Below are 17,073 nucleotides of genomic sequence, written 5' to 3' on the forward strand. Positions count from 1 at the left end.
TTAAAACAAGAACAAGTTATCCATACAGTTTGAAAAATTTAACGAAGTTCTCCTTCGAAGTTTCGCCTCGGGAACTTTTGTTTTTATAATATTTAAAGATTAAAAATAAAATTCTTATTTTTCAACTTGAATAAAAATAAAATTGACTTAAAATAATCTCTAATCAAAAATTTGTCATTGTTATTTTTATAGGTACACTTAACATGACACTACAATGTTAATTATTTATCTCTAAAATATCTAATATAACAGTTTTTTTTATATTTAATATTTTTTTTTTAAAGAATATTGTTAACTATTAACAAAATTTGATCCCAATTTTTACGGAGTGCTCATTGTCCCTATGGTTAGTAATATTTATCTTTATTATACAAGAATTCTGAATTACTACATTATCGTCGCGTACTATACATTTGTATAGTAGTAACTTTTTTTTATATATTTAAGTTTTTAAATACGATTTACTTTTTCATTTTTTCGTTTCACTGTACAATATAATATTTATTTTTGTTTTTCGTCTGTATACACCTGTAACGTTGTAGAACTCGCGATTCGTGAAACTATTCTTTTGATATTGCACCGCACGCCACACGCCCTGCAGTATAGGCTACAAAGATATATCCGTGCGCTGTTTTTGCTCGTGCTGGGAGCAAACGATATGACGATACACATAAGACATAATATAAATATATATATCATCGGTCGCTTTTTCTCATATAATATATGCTGTGCTCTGGAATTCATCAAAGTCTTCTGCAGTCGCTAGAACAAATAATAATATGTACTGCAGCACGCGCGTAATTGTATTTGTACGAAACCGAATAATATAACGACAATCCCTATATGTTCTGTATTGGACATCACCGCGGGGTATCGTATTCTGATATATTATATGTTTTTGTACAGCACATATACGCGGAGTCTTTCTACGTTGGGGTGTTTGTCACCGCCACGACCGCCACTGCAACGACCGCCTCCCCTGTGCCATCGTGGTGTTATCATTTCGACGTATACGAGTATTTTTGGAATAAGAAACCCAAGGGTATGAGCGGGGTTGTTGTCTGCGTGCCTCCTGCACAATACGAGCACCGTGTTCTCTTTAATGTAATATAAGGACACTCATCTCTCCCGCAAGACAGCGACTGCATAGTTGTCGTCCCGCGTGTGTACCGACTTTGATTGTGTTGCACTTTATTGTATTTCTGTAGCGTCTTATATTATTATGTATAATATAGTAATATAGTATAGTCACACACGATTTTCACCCTCTCCCCATCCCCCATCTTTAATAAATCGTATATTGTTTTGCTATGTTTTAGTTACAATCTTTGTTTTTATACAAATACCGGTAGATCATCTATCTACCTATACCTATTTGTGCAAAAATATTGTTTTTACCTATATATATAAATGCAGCCACTCTTATAAGTTGTACCTGACACCTGACTTACAAATTCTGCAAGGACGTGCATTTCATGTACCGAAAAACCGTGAAATATGCATTCAATAAATATAATCATATTACTTTTAATTTAAGTGTAAAAAGTACAATATTATTCTGTTTGTTTGTTCTATATAGTAAAAAGAAAATTCAAAAAGTTCAATTCGATTAAAAGTTTGAACATTAACAGTTTATAAAACATTATAGATTTATTTAATTACATTATACTGTTAATGTTATTATTTTTGTAAGTTAATCTTTATTTATAGGTAATTATAAATCATTTAATTCGATTTATAATGATATAGAATTCTAAAAAAGTTTATTTATCAGTTAAAAAGGTTATTTTAATTAAACCTCTACCTATATAAAAAGTACAACTACTGAGCAAAACAGAAAATAAATTACTTCGAATATTTTTATGAATGACATGTTTAATTAATAAATGTTTCTGTCCCGTGTTTTTCGATTAAATATTATGGTTTAATAATATATATATTATAACGTTTTTTATAACAAAAATAATTGGCTGCATGTAGGTATGAACAAAATATCATAGGGTACAAAATGACATACAAATAAGTTTGTCGTATCTAAATAGACAGTACATTGACATCGCTCCATTAAAAATATGTTTTAATGTATATTATAATAATGAATTCGAATGTTTCCATCAAAGTTGTTTTTATGGTATTGTAGTGCTGCCACTGCCTTCAAAATACGAAATTAAAACTATAAAAACTAATGAAAAAACTTTTTTGGCCAACGTATAGGTAGTTGGTGAATGTTTTTTTTTATTATCTAGAAATTGCTCTTTACCTATTGTATGAGAACAATATATATAATAGACTTTTTGTACAGTACGTATATAAAATACATATATAATATGAAGTCTCTTTTACAATTTAATTAATTTTTAATCCACATAGTATATATATTTTTTTAATCGAATCTTTTCAATATATATATAATATGATATTTATCCTATATGTTATTTAGAACATATGGCTTTTGGCTTTCACAAAATTTGATATGTATACATATACACATGATATTAGATAGGTTACCGTGTAGTCTAGCCGTTGACCGTTGACGAATGCATAGTAGGCATATATATAGTGCGCGCAGGGGAATCATTTTATCATTATTCTATCTGTGGGGAGTCGACGTTTTCATTCAACTCCAATTAAAACCGATGTAGTACTTAAAAACTTGAGTTAAACATTACGCACATAACGCGATAAAAAAACGGTCGCTGGAAACGAGGCGAACTGTTATTGGCCGTAAAAAAATTATACCCACAGAACAATGAATACGTAATGGCGTAGTCAGAAACTATCGACAAGGCTATAAATAAAATAGCGAAAAACTTTCTAACCGCTTCAAAATACGCGTTTTCCGACGAAATAACTTCCGACAATTCTCGATTATTTATTTTCTTCTTGTAAACCGACGGCTATATATTATTATTGAAGTATAAACCGTTATAAATGTGCATAGTAAAATATATTATAATAGTATCCATATATACAATTCTAATCTTTTCTTCCGAGCGCTTATAATACTTAACGCTTGTGGCATAATATGGTTTCTTTTGTTTTAAATCAAACGTCTGTCGTGGTCTCTATCGCATATCGATTATTATTATGAAACCGATTTAGAGGAATAATTATATTGTTATCTAAATAGTTTTGTATAATATATTATTATAATATTACATGATAATTATAATATCATGATGTTGACTCGTTTCGACTAACAGAACAAGAGTATTTAATTAATGTTTATTACGACGAGTTTTAAAATTAAAATTATCTATACGGTTGTTAAGTTAATTACAGTTCTTAAAACTATCTTAACTGCATGCATTTTATGTATTTTTTTCCCAAACAGTCGTCAAGACATCATATCTATGTAAGTTTGATTGATAACCACGTATCGTTTAATTGCTTATTAATGTCACATCATAATTCCTAACCTAACCTTTCCTTTGTATCATTATTATAATACATGAATTCCATTTGATGAGCGCATAAAATAAACTACGACTATTAACGACAATAACGGGTATCACGCGGGATATACGAATATTCGATGTTTTTTTTATTCAAGTCGATTATTGACGGTTCGTGGAAGTGTTTACACTTTACAGAGTAATAAAATAGGTATAATGTCTCGAATGACAAAAAAATAACATTTAAAAAAAAGAAAAGAAAAGAGAATAGGAAGGGATATTTTGACATATGGAAAATAATACTTTTATTATATTTGACCCGTAGTTCTATGGAATATCTATTATGCTATTATGTTGTCGTATAGTACGTTGTGTATTGTATATATGTATATGTGTAGACGGCTCTTCTCCGCCTCTCCGCACGCGATAATTAAAAAACAGCGCAGGCCGGTAAACGTTCGTAATACGCACAATATTACAATGTGAAACGCAATGTGTAAGCGACATGTTTTCAGTAGGCTTTTTTTATTATTATTATTTTTTATATTTCATCACGCTTCCTATCGTCCTCTCTTTCCAGCAGCTTTTCTCTCGCTGTGCGTGTGCGCTGTTGATGATGTTTTTGGCGAACAAACAGGACGGAAAACATTTCCGCGCCACTACAACGGCGGCGGTGACGGTACATAACATACAAACATACACACACACACACACACACACACACACACACACACATTATATATAGGTACATAAGTATATATATAGCTGTAGTGGCAGAGACAACTACCACGGTCGTCGAAAACGATTGTCGTCGTCTTGCTGGGAGGAAAAATAAAACAAATTTATTCCACCGAATGTCGTAGTCGTATACGTGCTATACAATGGGTGTGTATATGTGCGTGTAGGGGGAGGGGGGCGCAAACAAAACCGAGGTTGAATCAGCTGTGTCGGAACCCACGGGCCAAAAATCCTTTGACGCGGGAATAACCGTGCTCGCCGCACGAAATCGATTTTGGAAAACGCGTCTAAAATAATAATAATAATTATTATTACTATTACAATATAATAATAATCATCGCGTGTCAATTGTATTATCGCGCATATTCTTTTAATACCTATATTATATATATATATATATATAATATTATATACTATATGCATACACGACGTTAGATTTTTTTTATCGAGAAAATGATTACATTATAACAACCATGATGTTTTTCGGTTTTCGATAAATTCTACACTTCGTGTACTCTCGTGGTAATCATATGCGTGTACAATGTTTCAATTTAAAAGCGCTTTGTGCTTGCTCTAAACTCGTATCGAGCGTACTATACGCATATGACATAGTCGTTGTAAGACGCAATTTACTCTGCCATACAATATTATATATTATAATATTATAATAATATATGTAACCTGTATAATTTACGACGGGTAATCTGTTATGTTATTTATTGATAACGCGCCAAGTCGCCCTTCCCAGTTCGTATAGGTACTTTGCCAAATGTACGACCCACGCGACACGGAAAAGACGAGAGTAATGGACATTAAATTAATTTGAATCGCACAATATACATAATAGCCGAGCGATTCGTGGCTAATTTGTATATTTTTCGTTAAAATAATATATACTATGATTTAATAATCAACGACGATTATATCCATATTATGCAGGTGCGTCGATTGCGTACTATTTGGCACGAATACAGAGGTGTCCAATATCTATTATTTCTGAGCACAACTATTCCATCGTTATAATATACTATTTACTCTTAAAATATTACGACGCTCGTGAATTGCGACATTTTTGTTTAGACTTCCTGAATATTATTAATTGCCTACAGCTTTTGTGCCAGAGGATTTATCGCAAATTAAAAATGTAGTTACCTATGTACATATTTTTTTCCTGTGAATTTATTAGAAATTAAATAAGTTACGTGAATTGCGCCAGGAAAAATCATTACGACATTACATGTCAAAAATATTCACGATACGCATAATATTATGTATCGAGATATCGAGGAATTAGTATATAAAATGCATACAAAATGAAGGTCAATTTATCAAAATGTGTTCAATACAAAATTTATTGTACCGTTTATGTTGAAAGTTACCTTATTCAAAATAAACGATTGAGAATTTCTTCGATTCGTCGCATTTATAATAATAATAACTAGGTAACTATATTAATTAGGAAAAATTAAATGATAAAAAGTATAATATATTCGATGTTGGCACCACCAAAGTACCCATAGGTATGCCAACACGTACCTGAATATCCTTTGGCGCAGTGTTCAGTGTGATCGTCGTTCATGAACGATCATAATATTTAGTGAACGATACGCAAGAACGTCACTAGTTTTTTTTTTCAAATAGAACGTGATCGCGGACGACGTTTATATTTTTAATAAATTTGAACAATATTTAAGACGTTTAAATTTATTTACCGTTCAAGAAATATAATAATATGTATAAATAATATTATTATTAACGTATTTCTATTACAATATTCCTACATTAAATTTATTTGATAACGAATTATAAAAATTAAATAAGTGAAATTCCAGTGTGCACTGCTTGAAATATAACAACAATAATATTATGATTTCCACAACTTTGTAATAGTATTTAAACGATTCATACAAATAAAATATCAAAAACATGAACGTGAACGAGTTCCTTTTTTAAGCCCTGAAAGCAAACGTGAATGAATTCAATTTTTTAGCGAACGTTTCGAATACACTGGTACCAGGTAACTACACAATTTTGGGTATACCTCAATATACCGCGTTTGGCAGAATAATTGATGTGTAATTATATTATAACCTTTTTGATTTCCGTCACATTTTTATTTTTTACCTGTGATTTCTGGCACATTTGACAGTAATTGACTCAACATATTCAAATATTTTACGTCCCATCACTACGTTTAACTCCGTTCGATATTGCATATTATTATGTGTAGGTATACCACGCACCGTTGAAAGCTTACAAATTGTTATTGTTTGTGTGTAGTTTATATGCGTATTATAGGTATATATATAATATGTGGTATAGCTTACGCTCTTCCCACTTTGATATTCAAAGTGTTATCAAATATTAAACAGAGCCGCCGTCGACGTGCGTATAATATATAGGTATACTGTGTAAGCGCTGAAGTCGATAAATCGGCTCAATAATATTTTAAACAATAAGTTCGCGCTTACGATTATAATATATGTTTACCACGGAAAATGGTTTGAGGTGTACACATATTATATTGTTGTTATTATACCTAATCTGAGGGTGAAAAAACATACACACGCACGACCATAATAATACATATGTACCTATATAGTATATTATATTGTCCAATTAAAGCTGGGTGCATATACACAAAACATAACATTATACACATTATTATACACGTGTACCGCGTGACACTGGGTGTGTGTGTAGGTTTTGTTGTACAAGCGTGTAATTTTAGTTGCGTTTTACGAGTCGGTAACGTTTGTTACAAGCGGAGTAATGTACCTATGCATTATTGTTTTAAGTGCGTCAAATGCCCCTCTGGTAAGGAGCCGGTATATAGTATTATATAGGTATACCTACTACAGTACATTTGTCCGCAGTGACAATCTTTGCAGATTTGATACCGGTATTTTTTTAATTTTTTGTTTATTTCTGAAAATTTACGATTTTTTATGTCATAACGTAATAAGTAAAAATGATGACTGACATTACGGTATTTAAATACTTTTCTTAGAGTGCTTCAATTACAATAAAATTGAGTCAATCCAATGTTTATTGTGTGTTTTATGAGTGAATATCTATAGAATCTACACGATTAATATTGCTCTCTATAAATTTACTGTCGAAGAAATCACTGTTGTGAATTGTTAAATGATCCAATAATGCGTAATGTACTTATCCAAATAACTACCCTACTGCAGTAGCCATTGCTGCTGTATACCTGTAGGCTATAAGACCTATTATCATCGCAACTATCATAGTAATTATCATAAAAAGGATATTTTTTACATTAAATTATTTAATATAAGAGTATAGGTATATAATAGCTGTTCTTTGTTTTTCATTTATTTGATTTTTTTTACATTTTTACTTTTCAAGAGTACCTATTAAATAAGAACCTAATAATTTTTTTTTAAAACGCATTTGAATAGTATTCGGAATACTTTTGATTAGCATTTTTTTTTTTTTTAAAACACTGCACAGGCCGCATAATTGAACCCTGGACGACTCGTCTTTCTAATAACCAGAATTCCTGCAGATATTTCGATGTCAATAGTCAAACAGCGGACATTGCAATAATATATTATATTATGTTGTCGAACAAAACGACTGCTGCTGTTGACTGTTGTAGTGACCCGTCGTTTGTTAGCTAGTATTAACAAACACTCACGTACTGCGTAATATGTTCTCGGGGTCATTTGATTAAAAAAAAAAGAAAAAAAAAGTCGAGAGAGTGAGCGCAGTAATGTTATGGCGCAACCCTCCTCCGCCCCTTGCGAGCCCGACGCGTCCACAACACCCAAAACCACCGCACATTTTTACATTTTATAGCGTGTTTTTTTCCTCCTTCGTACCACCACACGCCTCGACCCCCCCACCACGCTGCGCCCAAAGTCCGTGCCTATTTTATTCCGTAATTACGCCCGTATATATATACATTATGTAATAATAATAAAATAATAACGTCGGCGGCGGTAGTTTACGTCAGCTGTGGCCGTTTGCGTTTGGCGAACTATACACGTAGTAGTACTATAATAATAAAAGGTGGCGGCGCGTATTTCAAGTGAGCCGCCGCCAGTTTTTGTGGGAAAAAAAACGAGAGAAAAAAAATAATGTTACTATTTTAGGGAGCAGCACACGCGCGTGTGTGTGCAAGTGTGGCCGTTGGGGGTGGGGGTGCTGTATAGTTTCGGGTTAAATGGCCCGTAGACGGTGGCGTCAGTTCTTCACCCCCTCACAACACGCAGTCTCCTCCATCGCACTACTCGTCGAGATTTGATTAAGATGAAATATCGCCACTATTATTGCAGTACGCGAATACGGGTGGACATCCGACCGGTTCAGTCTCTTTCTCTGCTGCAGGGACGTTTTTATAATATAATATCGTCATTGCCCGCGCAATTAAATCGGCCCGCAATAACCGAATTATCCGAAATCCATTAGTAGGATAGACAGCGGCGGCGGCGACAACGGCGTTTACATCCAGTGCAATATAATATTGTTATTAAATTAAATTAAATTGTTCGTTTGTATAACATAAAATGTACAACGACGATAAAATATAATATTTCATCGCGAGCCTTGCGAACATGTGCAGCTTTGTTTTCCAGAGCTAACACAATAGCAGCTGCTGTCAACCGTCTCCCGATGAGTTTATATAGACGAATAGTATATAATATGTGACTAAAAGGGAATAGTTTAAAATCAGTACTTTTCAAGAAATAAAAAAAAAATGACTGATTAATGTCTTTTACATTTGTCACAGATAATTTAGATTAAGTACAAAAATCAAATATTTTGGTAATCATAACTACGCAGGACATTTAAATCGTATATAATAATCGAAAATACTTGTACCACTTTCTTACCGGAGCGGCGGAGCACCGTCCATATAATATTATGGTAAAGGCTAGACATTTCAACGATAAAATACGTTGTTTAAGAGTTGTAATAATATTACAACTATATTACTTATATCATAACTACATTATTATCAGTCAATTATTACGTTTTAAAATTTTTTTCAACAGTGATTTTTGATGGTGTTTCGTGGTTTTTTTCATATATATAAATACCTCCTATTTTTAAATTCTGAGTGTAGTGAGAAACGTATTACGTTTTGAAATGGAATGCGTATTACTAAGATGTACTTATTATCATCACCGAGTGTGGTTTTTTTTAACACTATTTTTCTAGTTTGTACCTTGGGGGTAAAGAAAATGAAATCCCGTGTAGCTACTACCTACATAATATACTTTTATAATAATTGGGGAATTTGAAAATTGCTTCTTTATTTCATTCGTTCATAGTTGCCCTCGTTCACATTCCAAACTCCTCGTCATTCTGGCTCCAAAAATGAAAAAAAAAATTATAATTTAATAATAAGATATCGTCCATAAAGTTATTTAAACGTACAATTACTATCGAAAATCGAACGTTAAGTAGTTTTGTTTTCCATTCAGTGGAATTTATAATCACGTTTAGATGAACGTGGATAGCTTGTTGGGGTAGCCATCGTAACTTCATTGGTCTTATCTGAATTTTAAACTGTTTAAGTTAGCCGAGAAAATATATGCAAAAAGATGAAAAACTGCCAATATAAGTACAATAAAGTACCTACGCATGAAAAATCATCGTCAAAAATTATAGTAAAAATTTAGATTTAGATTTTTTTTTTGTTTTGATGAACAAAATTGACGACCGCCGTGTTACGAGCGTGTTGGCGACAAAGAGAAGCGCTCTGCAGTAGTATTGTACACATTGTAATACATATATGACAATAATAATATATTCTCGGCGACAGTCGTCCGCAGGCCGTCTCCATGTCATATATATATACGATAATATTATGCGTCGGCCGTTTTATTTTTAAAAACTTTCGAATCCAGCACGTCCTGGCGTAAAAAATAAACATTGCACCGACGACGACGACGTACTAAAAAAACAACACTAACACGGTAACACTGCACTATAACACGACGACACGACTTTTCTTCTCGGAGCGGGCGAGTGGGGCCACTAAGTCGTCGTCACACAATTTACGCTCACACATAACAATATATAATATATAAAACGAGCATTATAGTGTGTTATTTTCTTCCGGTTCACTCACAGAAAGCGCGCGAGCGTTTTTACGACGGTGCAATACCACAGCCACCGCCGTCGTTCATATACATATAGGTACAGAGTCGGTTAAAATTCACTCCCCCTCGTTTAGACCTCAGGTCGTATTTATCGGTGTAAATACATGTGCCTATAATACACTGTTGCCGAGCACTTGGTCGCACATCGGCGTCGTCGGCCCTTTTATATCGTATATTACGGTATATTATACTGCAGCGTCGTCGTAGATAATAAAATTCTGTTAATTTTTACCGGTGAATTTTTACCATATTATAACGCGCATGCAGCACGAACGGCGTTAAAAGCTTTCCGCGCGAAATTTACGCCCGGCGAACAGTATATTAAGAAATTAAAAACCGTGTACCCACCTACATAGGCACATAATATATATTTATGTGGGTTATAAGGCCGTCCGCGTCTCTATCGTTTCAGTCACGTTTTGCGGACTGCGATTATGACGCGAAGCCGCCGCCGCCGCCCCATTTATTTTTCTTATATTATTATTATTATTATTAATACAAAGTTGAAAGTTGTATATATTATTATTATGTATAATAATTTATATAGAGCGCACGTCGTCGTACCCAAATAAATATAATAATATAAGCTCTTATACGCGATTTGTGTTACGGATAGGTTTTATATTATATTGTTTTTATTTCGATGGCAGTTGATGTTGCGCAGCGTCGTGTGCTTTGCCGGGAATTTTTCTACAGAGGGCTCCGAAGGGTACCTATATAATATTATCAACGTCGAGACGCCAGATACTTACCGCGTTGATACTTATTATTACGTACTACCTATATACGTGAACTTGAACGTGCATTATAAGTACCTAAAGTTACATTTTTTTCTTTTTGAAGGAATAAAATAAAACATTTTTAACGGAAAAAAAATACTTGCGACACGGTCAATGGTAAGTGTAGTCTCCCTTCCCAATATATACATACATATATACAGAGTGTTTCACCAAGCATTTTTACAACTATTTTTTGATTTAATAATGAATATGTTCGAATTCTGAGTTATTGAAATACACACTTACAAGACCATATTTTCAAATTCTTGAGATTTTTTGTAGTACCTACTTTAACTTCAGTTTTTTTTTTTTATATAAGGACCCCCCTTTTATACTGTTAATTAATATTTTCATTTATGTATAGTTCTTTTGAATACGTTGATTTAGATTCTTTATTTAAAATTTAAACGAGTAGTTTCTCGGTTATTTAAATCTACTGAGGATTAATAGTCCTTAAAATGATTTTACAAAAATATAAAGTAGATGTAAATTGGATCTAATATTTTCAATAGGCACCTGCAGGACTCTTTTTATAAATTATAACTGACGATAGTTAAATATTAATTGTTACAATTTTAAAACCTCTTCTACATTCTTATATAGTTTACTAACTCAAATACTAACGCCCAACTAATCGTCAAAATTGTGATTTTGATACGTCAACATTTTCAGAAAAATTATTCGCTAAATAATTTAAAGTAAAAAAGTTTATGTTTGAAAAACAAAAGTTTGCATTTCCGCTGGACAGTATTCTTAAGTTAGTAGGTAGTACTGAAATGTCGAGAACTTTAAAATATTATGTTAGTCTGTATATATTTAAAAATTCCAAAAAATCATTTTTTAAATAACACATTATTATCGAAGGAGTAAAATGGAGTGAGCATGCTTTTTGCATCATTCTATATATGTATAGATATATATATTGTATCTATAGTAGGTATATATATGCGTATTATAATGGAATATTATAGTTGTGACTTGACGTGACATGTTGACTGACATCGTATTGCTGCAGCGTATACAACTGCGGCCCGGGTGCAGCTGAGCCACAGCAGCGAGTCGCAGAAAAACGGCGGTGGTCTTCGAGTTTTATACATAGGACTCGGCTTGTAAATAAAGAGCCACATCGACGACAGTGACTTTTAAAATAATTGGTTTTGGAAAGGTTTTCAACTGTTTATCTCAAATAATTGTATACGTCTAAAAATATTATAACGAAAAACGAAAATCTATTAGTTGATACAAAATCATATTTCATTTTGCCGGGCGTTTTAATTTTTAATTGAGTGGGCAATACAACAAAAATTAGGTTTCGAAATATATTATGAGTTATGACTAATTTTATGTAAAATCCTGATACACGCCGCCCCTTACAATTTCAGAACTGTAACGGTATTATTAGGTATTCGTATAAGTTATCCAGGTTATCAGTGACTTATGTAGGTGCACTGAATGCAGGTGTTAGCAGAAGTATTAGAGGTAATATAATAATCTAATAATTAGTTTCCTAAAATATTCGTAATAATAATTATACGGACTTTATGATTTAAAAGCATCCATTAAGCTTTTAATTTTATAAATGTAACAATAAGTAGTTCACTAATTAAAAAACATTATACAAATTAAAACTGTTCCATAACTTCGTCGAACAATATCTTATACGAAAAAAAGTATCTTCCTATAAACTGCAGCTTTAGTGAAGTTCTACATCAACAACTTTTTTCACGGAAAATAATGTATCAAAAAATAAAAATGTGTTCATAAATATAATATAGTAATGTACATATGAAAAAAAAAAAAATTAAGATATCACATAGAATGCAAACATGTACTATACGAAACATGTATTATAAACGTATGAAATTGCCTAATCTAGTAAACAAATTAAAGTCTAAGGTATTAAAAATGTTTAAAATAATAATTGAATAAAAACATCAACTTCAATTTATGAGTGTTGCAGATAATGAATACTTTTGGAAAACTCCAATTTGGAAAATTACCAATTTATCAATTCACAATGGGACACTCTGTATATATATAATATATTAAAATAAACATTTTTATGTAGGTAGTATTAAGCTCGTCTTGTAATTCATTGCTTTTAATAGCGGCGCGTGCCTATATGGATAGGTAATCGGTTCAAAGTAATTTTTGTTGAATTTATCGGCAATTACGTTGAATTTCTAGAATACTTTTTTCTTGTAAACAATATATTAACAATGTATAGAATATATATTATATGTAACTAGGAATTTTTGATTTAGAGATTTTTAAAAAAAAATTCAAGCTGTTATCGCCAACTATTATTCGCGTACAATATATCACGTCGTATATCACAGTCATTGTTACAACATGAGAAAACATATTTTTTCTATCCACATATTATATATGGGCCGTATACGAATCTACAATAGCTATTGGCTTTTAACAATTTTATAATGGTATAATATATATTATAGTTCAGTGAATATATGTATTATATTATACGTGCGCAAAATATAGTTGCGTATTCGCGTCATTGCCGTTTTCGACACATTCGTCGGGTGCGTCACCAAGCACGCTCAACACCCGTGTTTTCCTTTAATAGGTATTGAATTCTTTAAAATTCTGAGTTTTGCAATTTTTAAATATAGTTACCTGCCCTGTGTCGTACATTGCCGAGGCGACCATTCGTCAATATTCTGATACTTTGTGATAGGTACTAGGGATTATTTTATAGGTAAACTACAACCAGCTCATATTCTCGAAAAGTTTCTTGAATTATATTTTTTTTAACGTAGTTTGTATGTCTTGGGAATAACGTGTTTTGTAAAAAAGATCATTGCGTTTTAGTAAGAACTTTTGCAGTATTGGTACCTATATATATATATAATATTATATAAACCGTATATATTCATATCTACTTGAACATATTTATCACTTCGTTTCTTTGGACCAACACAGTGTATATTATAATATTTCGAATTTTTTTTTGTTTCAGGTATGTGTGTCATTGGTTTTCAAATCCATCATATTGCTATACATGTAATAAAGTCATGTCGAGATCTCTTATAATATTATGATGCACTATGTGACCGCCGGATTCAGGTAAAATATCATTGCCTACCTATATCCATGGGTACCGTACGAAACATAATCTACGGTAGCTAGTGCACAAACCAGTATATAAGGTATAATATGGGTTTTTTATTTGTGAAACGCGATCTTAAACCGATACTCGGATCGCTCCTACACCGCGATTCGTCTCGAAAATCGTTTGACGTTAAGCCCGAGTGCGGCCGACCATCATCGTAGATTAACGTAGTGCAGTGTGCCAGTGTCGTGTGCAATCTTTATACCATAGGTACCCCTCTGACCAGTGGCGACTATTTACTATACGATATAATATATTATTATACTATACAGGTATTATCGAGCTGAGCACGTCACGTTTTCACACCTCTTGCACGCTCCCAATCACATAATAATATAATATTATATCGGTTTCAAATATTACTGTCACTATATATTATCATACTATTATTATACGCTGCACAGTAGAGAATATAATATATTCGCGAGAAATGGCTTGGAATCGTGTGCATGCGTATATATGGAGCGTATAATATTATAATCGCGTACGTATAATGTACCATAATGTTATAATACGAACGACTACACGAGACTCGCGTGATTAAAATCCAGACAGGAATAAAACTTCAGCGCGTTTGTCTGTAGTTTGTAATAATAAGAATAATATAATATAAATACGAGCATCGTGAATTATATCGTTATAAGCGGTAGTGTATATTATGATGCAATGGTTAAAAAAAAATTACGAATTATTCTTTATTTTTTTCACGCGAATACTTTTCCATGTACATTTCATCGTGGATTAATTTTTATTAGTATTTTTTGTTTTTTTTTTCGTTTAATTTGACGTAAACATTTATCGGTAAAAACTCGGTATTTTTGTCTCGACATATTACCTATTTAACTATATAATATATATTTACGTTGTTGCATTTGCTTGAGAATGTTACACATTTATCATTGGCTGTGATTGAATATATATATATATTAGTATTACTATAGTAATATAATTAAAAGTGGTGGAGAGGCATTAGGCATATTAACTATGATCAAAAAGTTTTAGTTAATTATTTAATTAAATTAATAATTAAACTAAGTATATAGTTAAACATTTTAATGACTTGCATTTTTCCAGTTCTTTTTAAAATTAATATACGTTTTAAGTATCTACTATCTATAGACTTAACTATAATAAATTGTGATTAAAATTTAAAAAAATATATTGATATATAATTACTCTGTAATGCTAAACGTGTACCTATAACACATCAACGCAATGATTTTAAATAAAAATAATCTAATAAAATATATTATAGCTTGATTTTATGATTTATAGTACCTACTTACACAAAAAAATACATTTTTAAATACCTCACCACAAATGTTTATCAAAATGGTGAACTATTAATTAAAAAAATGTGAATGAATGTGTGCCAGCTATTATAGTTGGTAGTTTTTGTTTTAACAGAATAAAGTTAATATTTTTCTTCTTTAAATTAAGTTTAATTGACTTAACTAACTCAAATCAATTTTGTCCATCGATTTTCCCAACTTTGTTATCAACAACTATATATTATTAACCAGGTGACTTAATATTATGTTCGTTTTTCGTACGAAAATAGCACTGCTATATTTTTTTTTAATTTTTTTTTTTTGTTACTTTTGGTGCCAATAGTATGTTAAACCTATATGACAATATTTTACAAAAATATGCACTCCAATAAAAAAGTGGGTCAGTAATTTTGAGTGTCAGATCCTTCGTTAGCGGTTATTTTCGTTACGATACTCGAGAAGCACCGTAAAATTATACACACGCCGCGACAGCCGAACGTTTTCGCTTTTTTCACTAGTTTAGTTCATAGCCTGTTCATTTTTCATCTCGTGAAATTATTGAATTAGATTTCTGTTCGTGTTTTGTGTCGTGCGTCCAAAATGTTTTTTCTTTTTACTTCAGTAAACTCTTTTGTACATACATAGGCGGCGAACAACACAATAACACATTTCACACACAATAAATCGTCTGGTAATGAACAGTTTTGTAGAAAACAGTTTTTTTCCAATTTTTTCCTACAACTTCACGTTGCACGGTATTTCACGTCAGATAAAAAAACATATTTTTGTAGGTACATCAAACAATACTTTATATAGGAAAATAAAAACACTTTTTGGAGTTCGTAAAAATCACATCAATACAGTAATTATAGAAACCAGCTTAAACTATAGGGGTTTTTCCGCTGCAGCTTGACGTATTTATCCAACATTTATTGTAGTAGACTTCAAGAATAATATATATAATAATATTCAATACTTTATATTATTTTGGTTTTACACATTTTAAAATGTTGTTTCTACATATGAAATATACTTTAAACAGTTCAGATGGCAAAATATATAAGTCATTATCGATCAAATCATAAATGTATAAAAAACTAATAACTGTGTATACCGAGAGGGAGAAATTGTGAGTATATAATATGAATATAGTACGCATATGTTGATGCTATTTAAGTACAATAATATAGAACTCTCGTGTAAGACGTGGTCGTTTGTGTGAATAATCAATACGATACACAATAATATACTACCATTTATATCGCAAACGGAGATTGAGCTGTGTTTAAAATCGGATTGACGTGTTGGAGATATTATTATACCTTTACGCTACTATAACACAGGGTATTTGCGTTTTTGTTATTTCTTCCTTCTCTCGCCCAGCTGATATAAGTTTTATTGCTGTGGATTACGACGCGTACGTACACATTTATTATATACACATCGACCATGAATTATGACAATACATTATATTATAGAGCTGCAAGAGGGGTAAAATGAAAACACCCCACGATGATGATAACGCGCTGTCACCTCCGCCACGACTGTGCTTTTATATTATGTCCGTGGAGTTGGCCTGTCGATTCGAAAAAATATTGATTTTAAAATTCTAAGAAC

General features: G+C 31.9%; 1 protein-coding gene and 1 long non-coding RNA gene across 4 annotated transcripts in view; both read left to right on the top strand.

The window, feature by feature from the left end:
* LOC132942001 (uncharacterized) overlaps positions 1 to 14,130 on the top strand; it is an 81,442-nt gene extending 67,312 nt beyond the window's left edge. The window contains exon 4 of the long non-coding RNA XR_009664211.1: positions 14,033 to 14,130. This is a non-coding gene — a long non-coding RNA (uncharacterized LOC132942001). The remainder of the gene's footprint in view (positions 1 to 14,032) is intronic.
* The window catches only part of LOC132941685 (fasciclin-2), a 172,954-nt gene that overhangs the window by 70,298 nt on the left and 85,583 nt on the right, over positions 1 to 17,073 (top strand). The gene's annotated exons all lie outside the window — the stretch shown is intronic.

This window comes from Metopolophium dirhodum, chromosome 3 (assembly GCF_019925205.1).
Source record: "Metopolophium dirhodum isolate CAU chromosome 3, ASM1992520v1, whole genome shotgun sequence".
Classification (NCBI taxonomy): domain Eukaryota; kingdom Metazoa; phylum Arthropoda; class Insecta; order Hemiptera; family Aphididae; genus Metopolophium; species Metopolophium dirhodum.